Source organism: Ammospiza caudacuta, chromosome 5, assembly GCF_027887145.1.
Source record: "Ammospiza caudacuta isolate bAmmCau1 chromosome 5, bAmmCau1.pri, whole genome shotgun sequence".
Classification (NCBI taxonomy): Eukaryota; Metazoa; Chordata; class Aves; order Passeriformes; family Passerellidae; genus Ammospiza; species Ammospiza caudacuta.
The window spans coordinates 29321464-29338996 of record NC_080597.1 but is presented as its reverse complement, the minus strand read 5'-3'; positions in this window follow the sequence as shown (position 1 = coordinate 29338996).

The following is a 17533-nucleotide window of genomic DNA, read 5'->3' as shown; positions in this document are numbered from 1 at the left end:
AAGGTGGATTCCACTTTGGTTTAGACCTGGCTCTGCCTGTTGCTTTCAAGGAACATAAAATGTTTCTCATTTTAGGTTTTACTAACTCCTTCCAGAGCTGATTTATGTAAATAACTTGTATCTCCTTCCCTGGCCTTGCTGGCTGCCTCTGTTCTGCTGCTGGTTTTCATTCAGGGTGTTAACTTCAATTCAAGAGCCCGTTTGCTTGAGGGTCAGTAGAGCTCCCAATGAGCACAATCACACTTAGACTTTGCCTCTTGCACTCCTGCAATCTGGGGATAAAGGGAAGTAAAGTTCTGATCTGGGACCTTGGATTCTTTAAATTGCTAATACAAACTCCCAGACACAACATTCTGAAAGGCTGGGTTTGTGAGTATGACTTCTCTTTGGTCCTTGAGTTGGGATTGAAATTTGTTCCTTGGATTTTTTTGGCCTTTGAAAAGGCTGGATAAACTTCTAAAGTGGGAGGTGTGGAATTGTCAAAATCAGCTCCTCTGATCTCAAACAGAGGAGATTTGTGGTTTTTCCAAGCTCAGCTAAACCTGCTCAATAACTGCTGCCACAAGCTGCTACTCCAGTGGGCTCTGGGAATGCAGGGATTGCTCAGGACTTCGGGTGGGATGGCAAAGGCCAAAAATGGCAGTGGCTCCATCCCCTGAGGCGTATTCAAGTCTAGATCCCTCTGACACCAATGGTGTAGCTCCTCTGCTTATCTAAAATGTCTGTGAAAGTTAATACACTTTTGCCCATCATGAAATTTATCCTGCATTTTTCCAAAATGTAATTATTTACCAAAGTGGGCTGTCCTGGCGTTGGGTTTTTTGAGCCTCTGTGCCTTAAGTCCTGAAATATTTGGAGTTTATTTAACTGAAAAGAATACTTACGGTGTATAGTGAAAGCATTGGCTCCTGACTGCCAGCTCTCATTCCACCAGTTCAATCATGAGGTGGTTAAGGGTTATTTATAGCTCTTAGACATTCCTTAGGGATGAACTCATCCACTGAAAAAGCAAGCAGCCATGGTGCTCATGGGGCATTTATAGCAATTTTTAAGTTAGGAGAAAACTGTGATCTCATACCACAGGCTGAAAGCACTGCATGGCAATGGGATTTGGTTGGGATGCTGACACACTCTGAGGAAACTGAGATCCACAGCATGCAGGTGCCTCTGAGCTGGGCAAGGCTCAGCTACCTGTCCTTGTCCTAAGGAATTATGTAACTTTTTCTTCTCTCATCCTCTAATAGCACAGACACAAACTGAGTCAAAAAGGAGGTTTTTTTCCCAGTACTCTCCACTTGTTCTTGAATTTAATTAAAATAATTAATTCCACCAGGGTTGGAATACATAATTTTACAGTAAGCAGAAACTCAGGGGCTACTTTCAGCAAGATGTTTCTAAATTTTAAATCAAATATTTAAATTAGATGGGGTTTTTTATATATACCACCACCCTGCATTGCCTTTAATGAAAGTGCATTTTACCTCACTCTGGGTGCACAGTGAAATCCAGCCTGGGTGTGATGTCACTACAAGACAGAGAACCCATCCCCTGTCCTGTGGAGTTGTGCGACTGCTGAGATCTTCCTTGGCCTCAGGATCAGTGCTGGGTTCAGTACATGTCTACTGATTTTATGTGAGACCTTTTCTCACATAAAACTGAGTCCTGCCACTGTAGGTTATAGAGGATGGCAGTGCTCCTCTGTGAGCAGCCTGTCTGGCTCTAAATATGTACTGCTGTGCCATGCAAGAGCCATAGATTTGCAGGGGAGGCAAGGGACATATCTTTATGGACTTCATGGAAATACCTTTATGACCTCATGTAATCCATTTGTACTCTGAATCATTAAAATGGTTTCTTTTTATAAAAGTTATCTTTGCTAGCAGAGGAATGTTTAGGCAAATGCTCTCTCTGACAATCAGTGTGCTTTGGGTCAGACTCAAAACACACATATTATTCCAACTTAACTTTCCTTAACTCCTACTGAATGATTTGCCCCCAAAAGAAAACATCTGACTCTCCATAAAGCTGCAGGTGATGGTGAAGTTCCTGTCAAGCACTGGAGGTCCAGTGTGCTCCTGAGGTTCATTGTAAATTACTCTGGAACCTGCTATGCAAAAATGAGATTTTGTTCCACCTGTGGCCCACCAGTGGATTTGGACCAAGAATCTACTGTCAGTAGATCAGATTTATTGCACAGCATCCTTCTCATCAATGGAAAAAGTTAGGGAATCTATAAATCAAAAAAAGATTTGACAACACTGCACTGTGTCCAACATTCAATATTTAAACAAGTTGGCTTTCAATTTGTCCATTTTAGTTACAGAGTAACTTAGAGTTGACTGTAAGGTATTTTCTGTGAGTGTTAAGGGACTTACTGAAGGAAAATGAAGAGCAATGGAAGGGCAGAATGAAGGACAGATGAATTTCATGAAGCTGTGGTTCAACTCATGCACACTTGTTTAGCTTTTCTTTCAATGGAAATGAAGTTACGGGAGGGGATGATTCAGAACAGATCTCACTCTGATGTGGCAGGAAGGACTGAAGTCCCTGATCAAGGAAGTAGGAATTGCTCTTAGGTCCTGCAGTTTAAATTAGAATAAAATGTATCTGGCTGTAGCAGTTAAGACAGCAAACTCCACCAGTTCCTCCAGTTAAATCCATTTTTGCTCAAGCATTTTGGAGGCTGATGCAATTCAGACCGTGTGTCGTTCTATTTCTCAATCATTTTATTTCATTTAGCCACATTTTGCTAGTCAGCATTTGTTTTTGCAACCATAGTGATGAAATGTATTTATTGGCTACATAAGCAGGTGCCTGGCTTGGTCAAATTTCAATAATTCAGAACATCTCCTGTCCATAATACTAATAATTGAAATTTCAACAAATGTTGTTGTGCAATCAAATCTCTAAATTTGGGATTCGCTAAGAAGATATGAGACTATTTATCCACAGTTCAATATTTCTGCCAGTATCTTGCTAATAATTTTGTCTGAATTTTTAGGTTATTGTCATTTGGTGACTGTAGTTCACATTTCCATTGTGTTTGCATCTTCTGCTGTAGAACAATATAAGTTTAATCTGTTTTTATATTGTTATGACAGTGACACCACATACTTATTGCACTGACAATCGATATTTAGAATATATTTATTGGCTAATCTTTAAGCTGGCATTGTCCTTCAATGCTGTTGGAAATATCCTTGTAACCAAAGAATTAATTCTCAGGTTCAGAGCAAGTTATTTTCATTACAAAATCCAATCACCCTGTGTCTTTTATTGTAGGAGACATCAAATCTTATTTGGTTTTTGTCTCTGGGTTTAAATTTTTTTTCATCTTTTTTTTAAATTCCCTTCACTTTTTTACAAATAATCACAGACGCATGAAAACTCACTAAATTTTACATTTGTCTCAGCTATTTCAGTGCTGCAAAATGCTGTATAAAATATACTCTTAAAAGCCCTGATAAGGAATTTTAATACTTTTAAACTGTGTTGCAGAGGACAGAACATTTTATTCTCTGTTCTTTATACAACTTAATCTCCTTTCAATCCATAAACAATTACAGACAATTACAAATCTCTTCAACTACCTCAAGATAAAATGTCCATATGATCAAAATTCAGGATATTTAAAATCAGTAGCCTTATGATTACAGAAATGTAGCCAGAAATTGATGCTGAATTCTCAGAAGGAAATCTGTGTTAAAAAGGAAGAAGTTTTGCTGATATATTTATGTATTGATGTAATTTTAATATATTATCAGTCTGAAAATGCCATGATCCTAAGAACATGTTTGAAAAGAGAGATGTGCTTTATCACACCAATATTAAGATTGATTAATTATTTGATAAGCTGAATAGTCAGCCATAGAAATGATACAGTGGAAATCAAAGTGGCAATAATTTGTAGGACTGTCTGATATGTCAGTGGCAAAAGGAAGATTTTTAACCAGGTGAGAAGAAGTGAGAGGTATTCTCTAGGTTTTGTCTAAGTATTTTTGGAGTGGGTACCCACAGCTGGCACTCTTGAGTCTGGTCCTCCACCTTCCTCCCTCCAGCTCTGTTTGCAGCTGTTTTATTTATCCTTTCCTAAGGAGATACTGAAATGAAGCTAGATTTGGAAGAGGGCCTGAATAGAATTTCAGCTTGGTTTCAATTTTTGGCAGCTGAACCTGAAGACTTCTGGAAACCATGGAAAATATATATGCAAGAGAGGTTACTAAAGCCATTAGTCAATTGAGAAACACCCCCTTTTCCCAACCACACAGAGCAGAATAATGAATAATATGGACACAGCTACTAGTGATGTCAATTGTTGTCACTGCATTGAAGTTGATGAAGAGAAAATTATTCAAATTTTTTATCTGAACCCTTGCTCCTCTCCATTTCCCATAAGTAGATGTATTAAAAATCTTAGTAGAGGACATGGAATTTAAGACAGGAATAACATGTGCCCATGGAATTGACTGAAGCACATTGAAGGAACTCCATTTGTTATTCAAATTTAATTGGAAAGATAAGATGCCAGCAAAATTACTGGAAAAATGTAATTTTCTTTCTACCCAGAAATATTAAATACTAACAGCATTACAGTCCATGTGCCAGATTCCTAAAGGATCACTTCCTTTCTCTGCCTCCCTACAGCTCCTTCCATTCTAAGTACTGCATGTATCCTTTATTTTTTTTTCCTTTTATACCATAAAACTCCCCTGTCACTCACTATATTTTATTAGGATACAAAACAGCCCACTCAGCAATTGTTTTGCATTCACACCTTGCATTATTTTTTTCTCCCAGCCTCTTCTCTCTGACCCTTATCCCAGGCTTGTATTGCCCCTGTTTGCCCTCCTGTAAACAAACAAACAAAGAAACAATTGACAGCTTCTATTTGTGTCTTTCAGACACAAATTTGACAGCTTTTACTTGTGTCTTTGAGCTATTTCTGAACTATTTGTCTCTACTGACACACAGAAAAGCTGCCATAAATGCTTATTTGCAACTGATACAAACAGCTTTGCATGCAGGCTCTCAGAAAAGTTTCTGTGACTGAGATCTGAACATCAAGACCTGAATCTGGTGCTTAATTCGAATCATCCCAGTGAGCTGGACTCAGTCAATAGTCGCCTTTGCTTATGCAGGAACAAACACCCTCCAGGTAATTCCTGGTCCTGTCAAAACAAGGCTGTTTCCTACTGTCTGTCTGCACCTTGATTTACTTCAGCTGAATCTGATAAGGTTTGCATTTTAGGATGTGAAATTAGCAGCAGCTACCTAAAATTTGTGTTTTCTCTGGGGAAAATTTGTGTTTTCTCTGGGTGCTTGTATGTCCCACTTATGACTCATTTTTTCAAGGTGAGCAAGGAGGAATTAGTTATGAGTTTGGCCCAAAGTACAAATTTGTAAAATTATTATAAAATGTTCATGGGAAGGCATAACAGCTGTCTTTCTAGTAAAAGGGAGGGGAGGAAAGGGAAAAAACCACCCAAAACATAGGAAAAAATCCAATCTTGTACCACCTCATTTAAATCCACACAGGCCAAGAGATGCCAGTGGGAAAGAGACCAAGCAAAAGAGTGGGACTTTATGAATTCTCATCTGTGATTGAACTGCAGGACTTGCTCCAATAATGTGGGAGAGAAGGAGTGAATCTCCTGCACACACAAAATCTCCAGGTCCATGGAACACCCTGGGGCTCCCAAGGTGTTACAGGATCTGTCTCAATGCTTGGTGCAGTAAAACTCAACTGAAAAACCCCTTGTGCTCTACAGAGCTTCTGTATTGGAACTGAACAAGGGTTTGCAGGCTGGAAATCTGGACCATGTTTTTTTTCTCCCTAGCTGCTCTAGGAAAAGTTGTGATCTCCTGAAAATCTCTCCCCTCAGAAAAAATCGTGTATTTATGTTGTTTGTTTTGCTTGGGTTTTTTCCACTTTCAGGACAAGCAAAAATCTCATTTCTGATTTAACAGAACTCAAAGGGATATAAAACCACTTGTAAATCCCTCTACTTTCTGAAAAAAGGAGTTAAGGGCTTACAAAGTTAAAGAGGCCACTTTAAAAAGAAAACAAAAGATAAAGCACAGCACATGTCTAAGCATTTTGCTGACTATGATGAAATTAGGCATATTCTTAAGTGAAACAGGCAAAATATCCTCGTTCTCCCTGCTGGAAGGTTCAGGGGGGATGGGGGTGTCAAGGGAAGGCTTTTAAACAAAGCTGTGTTAAATGAGTAATTCCAGTTTCCAGTCATAGTCTGCTTATGAGAGAGGGAGGCTGGCCCATGATAAACACACTGGAAAGGAACCCTTTGGAATTCTTTCATGCTCCCATTGCAAACTTCTGAAGAATATAAATTAAAACCATCCTGCCCTATAGATCCCCTGTGCCCCAAGGATCCTGTCTGCCCCACAGATCCTGAAATCCTGCCTGATAGATTCCTTCTGCCCCATAGATCCTGCCCTATAGATCCCCTGTGCCCCATAGATCCTGTCTGCCCCAGAGATGCTGAAACCTGAGTGTTAAGAAATTACACGTAGCCATCATTGTATATCTTCATAATATAAAGTGTTCTTTTAATTAAGGTTTCTTGATGCTGAAACTAAAAGCATAAAGTTTAACATAATTTAAGTTCAAAACTGAAGACAAAAACCTGAGAGTTTTATCTTTTGTGCCTCCAGTTCTCCTCTCCATCCCACCCTAGGGAGGAGGGAGTGGTTTTACTGGGAGCACTAAATTGGAGAATACCATTCCCAAACCATGATACAACCATCTAAAAAAGAGATGACTGAAATGTTGTTTTTTCTGTCCGTAGTTAAAGACAGAAGAAGCAGAACTGAATTACCTGAGCAGAGACTATTTGTTCTTTGTGGAAATTGGTGGTTTCAAAAGCATACAAGGAGTAGGTAGGCAGTGGAATTAAGCAATATATAGAAAATTTGCCCATGAATCACAGAATATTTGCAAAGGGATTGAAAAGCAGTTTCAAATAATTGAATTTTAAAAGTTGTGGTAATGAGCACCTTGGCATTCAGCATCTGTGGAAAGCAGATATTTCTCACCACATTTTTTTCTCCCAAATTTGTTTATGAAAATAATGCTTGTAGAGAAGGAAAACACAATTACACCTCCCTTTTTTTCTTTTACTTCTTTTTAAGTTTCGAGATGCCTTCAGGAACCAGTAATTTGGCAAGACACAAAAGTTAAACTTTTTAAAAACACAGCTTTATTTAGTCGTTGTTCTTATGCTGAGAAAGACAAAATTAACAATAAAAATGGCACTAAAATCAGTCTGGCAGCTTGAGAAAGCAGCTCAGTTCAGGGTGGTGCGGGTGGTGAGTGGAGAAAAGGTGATCTCATGAACAAAACAAAGCCTGGAGTGTCTTTACAGAAGGATGAATTATGTTGACAATCAAGTGAAGGATGCACTTGAAAGGCAAAGGTGCACTGGGATATTTGACCGTGTTGCTCTGAGACAAAACTTGATTAAAAAACGAAGGGAACCGTCAGTCCTCCAGGAATGCAGGACTGTGTCCTGCTGCTGCCCACACAGCGGCTCCTTTATGGGCTGCCTCCTGCTCTCTGTGCTGAGCCCCAGCTCTGACAGGACAGGTATGACTTGGACACTTGAAGATTTTAAATGTTGGGTTGTTTGTTTTTTAAACACACTTCAGATCTCCTGAGCAACACAAAAGATCAGCTTGTTCTAAACCCAGGATTTTAAAATTACCCTCAAGTATGAAGAGGAAAAATTATTACTTTACTACCTGATACACAGATAAAGCATCCTTTCACTACAGTTATTGAACCCTGGCAAAATATTAAGATGGGAAATCTGATGCTATTTCCATGCTAAACAGCACTCAAGCCCTTACTATAGGAATGTGGAAACTCGCAGGCTGAAGCAGGGGTGTGTGAGGGGGAATTACTGCTCATGATAAAAGCAAAGGAGTGCAGTCAAGCAGCAAGACAGGAAAACATGAAATTAATGCATTTCCCTTGTTGTTTTAACAAAGGCTGTTTACTGTGGAAGAAGGAAGGTCTTCAGATTAGGAAATCTCACTTCTGGATTAGGAAACAGCCTACATCACAACCAGCAGCTTTTCCCAGGATATATTGTTAGATTTTGTCTGAATTCTCCTCTTCTGCTATGAAAGAAATGCTGTTTTAAATGAAAAATACTACAGTGTTTCAGTTTCCAACGCACAGAAGTTTTATAGTTTCTGTGAAATTGTTGCTTTGGTCTCTGCCAGACACTTGAGTTGTCTGTACACCTGATGCCTGCACTTGCAGTGTCTCTCCCTGCAGAGATCTGGCAGAGGTCCCTCGTCAGCTGAAGCCACCAGAGTTCCACACTGTTCGGAAAATTAATCCACAAACATCAGAGGTTTATGTCCAAAAATGAGACAGAGGAATCCTTTTACTTTATTCAAATAAAGGGAGAGGCCATGGGGCATTCCCCTGGAATCTATCACATTTTTGGAGGATGCAGCCTCCCTTTTTATCCTAATTTCCTGGCTGCATTTCTCTTCTTTCTTTCCCCATTGACTGAGGTACTTGAGAGGTACAGACTTCCCAATATCCCTGATACCAAAGATTTCCCTCTAATTTATAACACTACCTTTTAATTTTTAATTCTTACAGAATTTAGAGTTTTTCTTCCCCATTGTTTCTTTCATCTTTCAATGTTCAGTTTCATTTATCAGCAAACCAAGAGTTTATTTGTAAAAGCAAATATCTTTTTCCATTCATCAATCAGTGGAATCATTCCCATTGTTTCTTTTATGTCCCAGTGCTACTTTTATCTACCAGCAGACCCACAGCTTGTCTGTAAAGACAAATCTGCTATTCCCCTCAACACTAATGCAAGAGGAGCACCTTTACCTTTGGAGTGGGATCTCTGCTTGCTGTGAAAATTGCCCTTCCCATGCATTTTGTTGAGTCAGCTCAAAGCACAAAGTGCTTGTTAGTTTTCCCATCCAATGTTGAACCTCACTCAACAAATAATGAATCATGGGTGTGTGCTTCGACCCTTTCTCACCTTTACCACTCGCTAATTTTGGAACTTGCAGTTTATAATTACAGCACTGAGCCAGGGGTCTTGGCTTGGGAAATGAGAATATTTTAAAGGGAAGCTTAATAGCTGCATCTTGGTTGAATACACCATGAAGAGTGTATTCTGACCTACATAAAAAACTTAGAGAACCTTTCATTCTGCAAATGAATAGAGGGCCCTAACTCTGAGAGAAAAGCATATATTAATTTCTCTCTAAACTACTGGGATCCCCAGAAATTGAAATGGAAGGGTTTTTGTGGGACCTCTCTGTGCTTGTTTCAGGATGCTATGTGGCAGTGCACTTTGTCAGGGTTTGAGCTAGTGCCTGCTGCAGTAACCTGCTGTAAACTGGACTGAACAGGCAGTTTGATTTATCCTAAAATATCTCAGGAATGCCAGAAAATTATAGGCACCTTCTACATTATATGTTTAATTAGTACTATTAAATGTAAGTAAAAGAACAGCAAATCAAATTATTTGCAAGATTTTTCTGATGCTGCATCTGTGAGTTTTGTCTTTTAAGCAGAAGTCATCCTTGACACCTTGATTCAGAGTCTGCATCTATGATATTCTTTTCATGAAGAAGGGAAGTTTTTGATCAGGGGGAAGACAATTTGAGAATAATTTCCTTTCCTGAGGCTGCACCTACAATCAAACAAGGATATAAGCTATTGCAAAACCCCAAGCATGGGGAATTTTACTCCAGAGGAAGTCAGTGGTCAGGGTTCTTCTGGTTTTTCTTGGGATATTAAATATTCTCTCAGAATAAACCATCTATTTGATGATTTTCCACTGACTGATGTTTAGCTCTGGGAAAGGACAAGTTCATTTTGCCAAAATTTCCTGTGGATTAGGATGTTGCATACTCCATTTCTGCCTACTGCAGAAAACATTACAATTTAATTATATTGTTGAATGCAGTATTATTTGTGAAATAAAACTGCCTTATTAGGATATTTAGCCTTCTTGGATCTTTATAAAAAAAGTAATTCCCTATTAGCTCAATGAGAAGGAATTAATGAAAGAGCAGGGTTATCAGAAAGGCCTGAAAGGAAATGATTATGAGGTATCCTGATGTCAGCAGATAGAGTTCAAAAACATTTGCATTTGTCATCTGGCTTGTCACCTTTGATAAGTCCTTCCTTTACTCCCTCTACTTTGCTTATTTGATCCACAGCATCCCCTTCAATTTCTCCTTGCCTTCCTCACATGTGCTTATTCCTCCCAAGCACAAAGCAGGGAAATGGATGTTTCTGACTATTTACTAAACTGAAAAATAAAGCTGTTCAACGGGAGTAATAATATTTTGGTCCTCCATCTAAATGCCAAAAAATTCCCCAATGTATTTTCGGTTTAATCAATACTTGTCGCTGTATTGTATGTAATGCTTCTTAGGGGTGTCTCTCTCTCTTTTTTTTCCCTTAAAGAGTAGCTTATTTGTGTCAAACAAAATGCCAAAACTATGAAACCCAAAATAACATTTCCTTTTGAAATTCTTATGTATTTTAGTATTTTATAATGGAATTCTTCCTTGAAAAAAAATACTGGCCATAATTGGGCTAAAAATTCTTCACAGTGTAACTTGAATTGATGAAAATATTAATTTTTCAGTGAATTTACTGTCCATAGAAAATTTGTGACCACGCCTACATGCAAACAATTAGTAATAATATACTGTTGCTCCTATTGATGTTGTATGGTTTGGCTTAAAATTTACACTGTTCTGTTAAAATAATTTCAAAATATGTACTGATTTCAATAAATGCCCCTAGTGCTTCTGATGAACAGTGCATTGTCTGCAGTGAATTTTGAAATTTGAAGCCTTTGGATTTAATAGGGTCATTCAAATTAATTAAATGTTAGATTTATCTATATATTCAGTGGAAATACCTTCCATCTCTTGAAATTTCTAATCTAAAGGCTATTAAATAACAAAGATCTTGCAAGATCTCTGCCCTATTGAATGGGAGAAATAGTTCCAGTCTGCTTGCTCTCTTCAGGGTTTGCTTCATGGCAGAGTTCAGGCTCAGCTCAAATTTCCCCTTGAACATAAATGCTGTTCACCATTTGGCTGCACACCTTGGTTTTATTTATCTGAGTTCTGGTGAGGCAGCTCATTGTTTCACAGGAGTTAAAACAGCACCTGAAAAGTCATGTGCATCTTGGTTGTGCATTTCTTCTGGTTTTCAAGGAAAACATCCAGGACTCCTGGCACCAGACTCCATCTCAATTGGAGATGGAAACACCACAGGTGTTGGCCAGTCAGGCCCCTCCCAGTGGGTGCTATTTGGGGAGCGAGTCAATGGATCAGATTCTCCTCTCCCAGCAGCTCTGAAGCTGTGTGAGGGTTTGCTGTTGTCTCCACTGGGCTCGGCTCTCTGGCAGCTTCTCTGGGCACAGAGCCATCCTAGAGGTGAGGCTGTTAAACGGAGCTCTCAAGGTACAAAAAAGCCTTCAAAGCCCAATGGTAAACCTGTCTCTAAATTTCCTAAAGTCTGGAGTGAGGGCTAAAAATTATCAGGGGGAAGGAGGTGGTAGGCTTTGTTTCAGATGAACACTCTTTCTCTTTGTGTACCAAAACTGTACAGAACTGTTTACATTTACAGCCCTAAACAAAAGATAATAATTGCACATTTGTAATGGACATTTACAGCCCTAAACAAAAGATAATAATTGCACATTTGTAATGGATTTGTAATTTAGTCATTACATGTCCTGAATATACTGACTGAGATCTCCAGTCCTGGGAATGGCAGAACACTAAGGTTATGGTTGTGGGGTCACCTGTGAGTGCTACAGGCAGTTACCCAGAGTGAGAGTCAAAGTGCTACTAGCCTGTTCCCAAACTGAGTTTGTCCAGAGAGCATCCAGAAGGGTTAAGTGCTTTATTTTCAAGAAGAGGAAAGTAAAGCTTTGAGTGTGATTGGGGATGTCCATAAGAAACAACAGAGCAAGCTGGAAGAAGATTACTTGAATGCTAAGGGGAGAAAATAGGAAAGGATAATGGGGAACACAGATGGTAGGAAGAGAAGTAAAATTCTGATGGATACGTAAAACAGGAATTGGAAACCTGTACAGTGGGAAAGAAAGAACTATAAGAAATGTCACACTGGGGAGAAATGGTTGTGAACAAGTGAAAAACCAAGAGTGGGGATTTTATGGTAAAAAATGGATGGGCCTGCACTATCACAGGACTGCGCAGTGTTTCAGTCTGTGAGGGGAAACACTGAGGAAACTCAGAGGTGGCAGCAAGAACTTCAGAGGGGAGGAATGCTGGAATTCCCTGGCATCACCTGGACAGTGCGGAATGAACATTTTGGGGGTAAAGTTGAGGAGTTTTATTCCCACTAGACTGTGGCAACAAAAGATGCAATAATCTGTGGAGGACATTTTTGGCAGGAAAATTTGAGGTGATCTCTAGAGGAGAAAATTTTTTGTGGGAAATGACGGGAAAAGTCTGAGGTAACTTGGGGAGGACAGGCAGACAAAATTTTGTGATAAAATCTGAGGTAATTTTAAAGGGCCTGAAAGAAATTTCTGAGGTAAAATTTCAGGAAATCTGCACGGGACTGAATGAATATTTTTGAGGCAAAATCCGAGGTAATCTGTACAGGAAAAATAGGGAAAATTTGTCAGGGAAAATCTGAGGGAAATCAGATTTTCAAAAATGTCAAAAAGGACATTTTGGAGGTAAAGTTGGAGGTAATCAGTAGGTGGCATTTTGGGGCTTAAATGAGAGGCAATGTATAGGTGCAGACGAGGACACTATGAAGGGAGAATCTGAGATAATCTCAATGGAATAGAACATTTTGGAAGGAAAATCTGAGGTAATCTGTAGGGACCACAATAAACACTGAGGGAGAGGTGGGTGCTCCAAGTGATGCTGAGGGATGTGAGTGCCACTGAGGGAATATGAGTGTCACTGAGGGGACAGGTGTCCCTGAGTGAGTGGCAGGTGCCCCGTGTGCCACTGAGGGCGTAACAGGTCACAGAAGGAATGGCCAATTCCCTGAGGGGCGGTAAATGTGAAGCCCAAAACTGGGCAAGAAAATAAAACTCTGAATAAACAAATACCTACAGAGCAGGTATTTGTGTATTCAGTGCTGGGAGTGAGGTGGATCTCTCCACCAAAACCTCACTCAATCTTCTTTAACCTTCAGTTACATTTTAAAAGTCCTTCCATGCAATATCACAATTTCGCAATATCATTAATAAACTCATATTTGCATAAAGCTGTGTCATCAGTTTGTTGCTTTTGTGCATGCGTCAGTTCCTTCTGTGGTGGACATCAGTCTTCTGGTGGACTTTTGATGAAAACTTCTGTAGTCTTCCTCACGTTTGAACCTTTTACCTCTACAGCTCATGCCTGGTGCTTCTTTTTGGTCATTCTAATTTGTTTTTAGATAATTTTGCCTTTTGGAAGTTCAGTTAGAACTTGCTATCTTCCTCTTGAGGGTGCTTGGTCTCTCACTGCCTTTGCTAGCTCGCTTGTTTTATGGCACATCTTGTTACAATATTACTGAAAGTAAAATGTGAAATAATCTCTATGGTATAGAACGTTTTAGGAGCAAAATCTGAGGTAATCTGTAGGAGATATTTTGGAGGGGAAATCTGAAGAAATCTGGAGGGGACATTTTAGTGGGAAAACGAGGTAATCTATATGGGACAGAAAAAATATTTTTGAGATAAAATCTTAGGTGATTTAGAGGATACAGCTAGGGGATGTTTTGGAGGGAAAATCAGAGGTAATCTTCTGGGGTGTCCAAAGTCACTTTCTTGTCAAAAAACCTGAGATAATTTATTTTAAACAAATTAGTGCTTTTTTGACAGGTGAATTTGGGGTAATTTAGGGAGGAAAAAGGGGCATTTCTGAGGGGGAGAGTCTGTTGTAACACATCATTCCAATGCAGCATCTTTGACAGAAAATCTGAGATACCCTTAGAAGGGAAAGAGGTGACATTTTTAGCTGAAACCCTGTGATACTTTAGAAGGGTACTGTCACAGGCAGAATGGGAGCTGCAAGACAAATCTGTTAGAAAAGCCCTCCTGCTCAGTCATGAGGTGCAGAAACGATCCCCTTGCTTTCTAAACTCCTCACAGAGAAACCTGGGTGTGGTGTAATCCAGTCTCAGCCCCAGATCTATCAATGGTTTATGCCTAAAAGATTTTATAGAAGTGAACTTTTATACAATTTTGTCCTTCAGGATAAAGGATTGCAAACCAAATATATTCATATAAATGTATTAATACGTTATTTATTATTATAATAACTAGACAAAAGTATCTTAATCAAAATTGTTTACTGCACAATAAAGGCACTATAGAACAATGTAGTGTAATGCACTGTTCGGAAAAAAGACTGAAGTGATTATATTAAAACTAGCAAAAAAAAAAAATTCTATTAATGCTAGTTTAACTCAGCCATGCAAAAAACAGTGGTAAGATCAAATAGTGGCAAATATCATTTGGGACTGGGTGGCTGGAGGCTCAGCCTGTGGGGCTGCTGGTTTAGGGCAAATTTGGGAGAGCACTTCTGAAGGGGTTTTTCTAGAAAGTAGACTTAAGTGGCGCTATTTTAAAATTGGTTTGGGAAAATATTTCTTTGAAGAAAAGTGGAAAAATTTGTTTATTTCATTGGTAAAGCATTTACCAGTATAAAAAATGAATCATAATAAACAATAAAACTTTTTGTTGCTCTAAAAGAGGTGACAAATTTAGAAAGTCTCTTTTGTGGTTTGTAGTTTAGTTTACTCAGTCTCTTATTAGTTTCTCTGGTGCTGGAAATGCTGCGGACCAGGCCTGGCCGGGTGGGCTACAGGTGTGAGCTGCTGGTGCTCTTCTGGGTGCTCAGTCTAGAATAGATCTAAGGAAAAGAAAAACTACAGTCTATGGAAATTGTCTGCTTTAAATAGCTAAAAACTAACTAAAAGCAAAGCAGAGTCTTGTTTTGCTCTTTGTCTGTCTGAGACAACACAGTCTAGGAGGAGGAAGGTGGAAGAGTGAGTGCAGTTTCTGAAAACAATCTGCACACTTCTTTTTCTGTTCTCTTTGCTCTTAGAATTAGTCTTAAAGGTGTAAAACTTATTTCTGGGCAAAAACTATATCTCTGGGCAAAAAGAGATAAATGGGGATATGAGCATTATAAAGTCGCTCATGGACACTGGCAGGGCCAGGGCACCTTCCTGGTGCCGCGGCTGCCTTTGCGCTGGGCGAGCTCCCTGTGTGCAGGGCTGAGTCTGTGCTGTCCTTGGCCTTTTGCCGCTGTGCTCCTTTGGCTGCCCAGACAGAGGGGCAGCCCTGTAAGGAGGGCGAGAGCCCCTGTTTCCTCCTCTGAGGGGGGAAATGGAGCTCTCCCGGTCCCCAGCCCAGCCACTCGCCCTGTAAGCAGGGCGGGCCCTGTTGCACTTTCTGCCAGCCGCTGGGCCCTGGCCAGCGTGACCCCCTGTACTCGGGGCACGTCACAGCCTTTGTCCCTGTGCCACCCCTGAAGCGCCTCAAGGCCCCCGTGCCTTCCCCGCAGTGCTGCAAGGGCAGGTCCGATGCTTTCCTCTCCCACTCAGCGGTAGGGATGGCTCCCTGATGCAGGTTGACTGCACAGAACTTGCTCCCTCTTCTGGGACTGTCTTCCCCTCCCTTCCTTGTCTTCCCTTCAGTTGGTGTGAGTGAGCAAGTGCGTTTGTCCCGCGTTTAGCCCCCCTTTAGAAATAGAGCAGGGTAGCTTACACTTCCCAGGAGGGAAAGAGGAGCTCTGTGTGGTCATAGGGAGGCCCTAAAAATGCACGGGTGGGGAATGTGTCCGCCTTGCCCCTGCCGTCTGAGGACAGCGAAGAGCCCCTTAGCGGTAGCGGGGGCACCGTGACCCGCCTGTAGCCAGGGCCAGGGCCTGGGGCTGTGCCTAAGCTGCCGGTCCTGCTGGTGAGCTGCCAGCGTGCCGGCCCTGTACTCGGGGACTGTGTCACGACCTTGCGGAGCCATTTGTCCCCAGGAGCAGCCCCAGGTCCCTGTGAACAGGGCTGGGGAGTCTGCTTTATCCAGGTGACAAGAATGAGCATTCCCGGGCCCTTGTGAGAGCACAGACTGAAGAAGTGCTATGCCGCAGGGCGCAGTCCCACCTTTGATGCTGCTTTGGGCTGGTGTCTTGGGTGCTGATGCCGAGGCTGGTGAGGAGGCTCCCGGGGCTCCTGTAGATGGCTATTGCCATGCTGCCCTACAGCCAGGCTCTGGCCGGCCTCTTTAATGGGGTGCAGGCTGGAGCCTGTGCTCTATGGTGCTTGTTGCGGGGTGTTGGGCTGTGGGGGACAGCCCTGTAAGTGGGGTTGTGTGCGTCCCCTGCCCTCGGCAGGCAGCTGGAGGGATCCCCTGTAATCAGGCTGGTATCCCTGGCCCCGGTCTTTCAGAGGCGTGGGGTCAGGAGTCATGGGGCCGGGCGTGTGCCCTCCCTGTCCTCGGGGCTGGGCCCTGGCCCTTCAGCTTCAGGCCGTGAGCCTGACTGTAGTCTCGTTCCTGTTGTCCTGGGGAAAGACTGAGCTCTGTGGCTCCCTGGGTGTGGACCAGCCTGTAAGCAGGCTGTGGGTCTGCGAGCCTTTGTGCTCCTTCAGCTGGCAGCCAGCATGGGGTGGCTACCCCATTACTGGGGAGTGCCCCGGAATTGGAGAGAAGGAGCTTCCATAGGCCTTGGGGACCAGGGGCACCCTGTAAGTGGGGGCCAGTGCTCTGGAGTCCTGGGCACTTTGCATTCCAGGCAGCAGCCTGAACCCCCTGTAAGCAGGGGTGCAGCCTCTTGGCCGCTGCTTTGCATGCCCAGCTTCATTTGCCCAGAGAGCCTTGCTCCCAGCATCACATGAGCCTTCACCAGACAAGCTCCATAGTAGAATGGGAAGGTAAGAGCAGCAGCTTGGAACTGAAGCTGGAGGATTTTGGGCAGCTGGAGGGTCTGTGGGTGGCTGCTTGAGGGTCTGCTGTGGGGTTTGGGTCACGGTTCACATTGGGAGCTGGAACTTCTCAGGCCCGAGTGTGTCATCGTCCATTGGCAGAAGCTGTGGGACAAGGAGGTAAGTGAGCAGGAGCAGGTGCAGCTTCAAAGTCCAGCGTTGAACGGTGAGGTACGAGCAGCAGGGATGTGTGGCAGGTCTTGGAAGATGCCAGTGTCTCTACTGGGACACGTTGGTTCTGGCAAGTGAGATTGCTGCCAGGAGACGGTCACTCTTTGCTCTCCCTGATGGGGCATGGGACATGAAGGTAGCACACCTGAACTTCCACTCTGGCTGCTGTCCAGCCTACCCTGCTGCCCTCTGCCTGGCCCTTCCATCATCTACTGCGTGCAGGAGCCCCCTTCCCTGGCTTGTCAACAGCCTGTAGAGCAAAATGTCCCTGGTGGTGGCAGGTTCTCTGCTGGAGAACCATGGAGAGGGTAAGGTCCTGTACCAGGCACTGAATGTCTCCTCCTTCCCCAGCCTCACCCCAGCCTCTTATTTTGCTCATTT